This window comes from Chanos chanos, chromosome 5, assembly GCF_902362185.1.
Source record: "Chanos chanos chromosome 5, fChaCha1.1, whole genome shotgun sequence".
Lineage (NCBI taxonomy): Eukaryota > Metazoa > Chordata > Actinopteri > Gonorynchiformes > Chanidae > Chanos > Chanos chanos.
This window is the reverse complement of record NC_044499.1, coordinates 50,794,817-50,798,155: the sequence shown is the minus strand read 5'-3', so window position 1 is coordinate 50,798,155 and position 3,339 is coordinate 50,794,817.

Here is a 3,339-nt window from a genome sequence, read left to right as displayed (position 1 = left end):
CAGGAAAGCAAAAATCAACCTTTTTCTCTTTCTTTTTTGATTGTTTGGTTCTTCAGATGTTGTTTAGATAGACAGATGATCCATTAATGTTACACATGCGTTTATAATCAGCCGTTCTCTTTAATGTTGTTCGCAGATCTTTGAATGAGCTCAGACGTGCTGCGGCCTGGGTGAGCTCTGCCTTGTTCTCCCGTTTGATCGGCTGTCATGTGTGTGTGTAAACCGTCGCTGGGCTTCTTTTAGACTTTCTCACCGTGAAAAACTGCCTTCAGTTCTCCAAATCATTCCCAAAGCCCCACTGTCAGGAAGAGCAGGAGCGTTGCCATGAGGGGTGGGATCATTCCAGGGAGGCAGCTGTCTCGGAACTAGCTGCCTTTTTTTTTCTGGAACTGAAAATTGCCTCATTCACACACACACATGCATGCGCACGCGCACTGAAACACACGCACACACACACACATGCACACAACAGACTGCTTCTGAGTACAATTTTCAGATGTCAGCAGAAATGTTACCATTGACCAAAGACGGTTTAAAAAGATTTCTCTCTCTCGCACACACACACACACACACATACACACACATGCACACATGCACACAAAACAGCCAGTCTCATCCCACCTAAAGCTGACTGAAAGCTTGAACAGGATGATATTATGATACATTCTCACACACACATTTACATTCACGCCTACAGACCACCGGACATATAGAGAAACGATGTGTCTAGCATGCCTGTGCTAGAATGTCTAAAGTGATAATGAAGCAGACGCTCACTGAGGCCTTTAAGAGGCGGGTTTCCCCCCATGCGCTAATTTTTGACATGAATTCTCTGGGTTAGCTCCTCTGCACCAACATATTCAAATGCACATGTTCTGGCAACCTACACACACACTGGGTCTGAGTCAGTGCCCTGACTATACAATCATTTATGAAAAAACATCAAATAAATGGAAGACAGACATGACTAGAGTTGAGGGGGTGCTGTTAATCAAACAGACCAACTTCCTCTCTGAGAATATTAGCAGAAGTTCTCACAACAGGAGTCTTTTCAGTCAAAAGAACCGGCCATGCAAAGCAACCTTGTGAAAGATACTCCATGAAAAAACAAGGACCAGTTCAGCTTAAAAAACGTCAGTGTGTTGAAATGTTTTCAGTGTTGCACTCAGCAGCAGCAGTGGTGGTGCTCTGTGTGGTATTGTAAGGGAGAGCAAAGTGTTGGACAGGAATGGGCTATGGAGCATATCACACAGAACTAAAACTGAAGTCCCTGACATGCTTTACTTAGGGTAAATGTGTTTGTGTGCTAGTGGTCTATCAGAGGAGAGAGAGGGAGAGAGACAGACAGAGAGAGAGAGAAAGAGAGAGACAGAGAGAGAGAAACCCACAACACACATCATCAGCATCCTGTTCACTCGCTCAGTCAGGACAAACAACCTGTGTTTCTCACATACACACAGCAGTTCAGAAGCTCGTATATGTAGGCAGCATGTATCAGATTTGCAGTCTCTCTCTCTCTCACACACACACACACACACACATTTATCTGGAAAATGCCACTCTTGTTGACTGGAAAGAAAAATCTTTTTATTCTGGTGCTGAGATTAAAACTGCCAGTAAATATAAGTGTCCTTCCTTTTTTTTTTTAAGTGTTTTAAGATTTTGCACACATTTAACATCACTGTATAAATAACCTTTAAATGTACACTCACACACACGCACACACACTCACACAGAGAGAAGGATCAGACGACTAATTAGATGCAAATACCTTCCTAACTTCAAGGTCCAGCCCCTGTAACTGGTTCAAAGCACATTCACACCTCAGTCATTTCAAGAGAGGACCGGTCTGTTTGTTCAGACTGTGAACGAAGCGAAACTGGTTTTGACCTAATTCTGACGTTAGAGGTGGCTGGGCTGAGGCTAGACGGAGGCTGGCTGACGTTAAATGCCAATTGACTCTTCACATGTTTTGCACAGTCTCTGAATTCTCGTCCACTCGAAACTTCGTCACGCGTAGTTTTGACGGCCCGCATTACGCGGCCGAGAAAATTCCAGTGTGAACTCTGTAAAAACTCTCGTCCACTGGCCGGAACTCTCGGAATCTCTTGCGTCGAAGTGCATGTGTTTTCCAAAAGCTCCACGTCAGCCTAAGGTGATGAAAACGGAACCGGACCTACCTCATCTGTCAGCGAGCAAAAATCTGACATGTCTCTAACACAGCCAGCATTCCCATCTCTGTGACTCTGATTCCAGACAACCTCAGAAACGTGTGAGGGCAGTTCAAGCATCACAGTGAAACACCATTACTTTGTATGTGTTGTCACACAGGAGAATCAGTGGATTCACTGCAATGCACTGTTTTTTCTTTAATGGACACATTTAACTAGATTACCACTTCAGAGTTGTGTACAGACTGTAAGAACATCACAAAGACTTCTAGAACTTTTGTGTGACACAGCTGCTGTGAATTGTATGACGTCATCTACGCAAGTTGGACAGAAAGTGACATAATTACTTTTGAGAAAGGGAAGCCATATCTCTACAATAAAATTAAAAGAAGAAAAAAATAAAAAAAACTTTCCTGTAGGATCAAATTGACCATTAGCAAAGGGGAGACCAATCTGAGGGAGGCCATACTGTGACAGAGAAACAGCGGAGGTGAGATGATTAAGGAGTCAGTTTGGTTCTCAGTGATGTAATAATAATATAATGAAGCAAAAGGCCAGGCTCCCACACACATACAGACAGGCTGAATTTAATCTCAACACTGCACCAGACCTAAAGACACGCCTTATATCAGAGTACTAATGAGATGTTTACCACGCAAACGAACAGAAACAGAAAAGTCCTTCGCCAACATTTTTTTTTTGAAATCTTTCTTTATTATCATCATCATTATTATTATTATCATTATTAATAGGAACATTTCAGGGTTTCTCTCATTTCTGCATCACAAAATATTTACAAAAATTCCTTTCTGATCATCAGTAAAGCAGTTTCCTTTTTAACAGCCTGACAGCTCCGTGCTTCTCAAAGCAGGTGTTTTTATATATATATATGTTAGAAAACAAACAAACAAAACTTCCACATTCCCCGTTTTCAAACACCCTTTTCAGTTTGTCTTTTCTTTTTTTTTAAACTGTAAAACTGTAGCATGTTACTGTTTTTTTAAACAGTAACATGCTGTTTTTTTCTTTCTTTGAAGAGTGTTCAGACTCTTAACCATACCGACTCACTCTCTCTCTCTCTCTCTCTCTCACACACACACACCTACGCACGCACGCAAACACACACACATACACATACACACAACACACGCACACACACACAGATCAT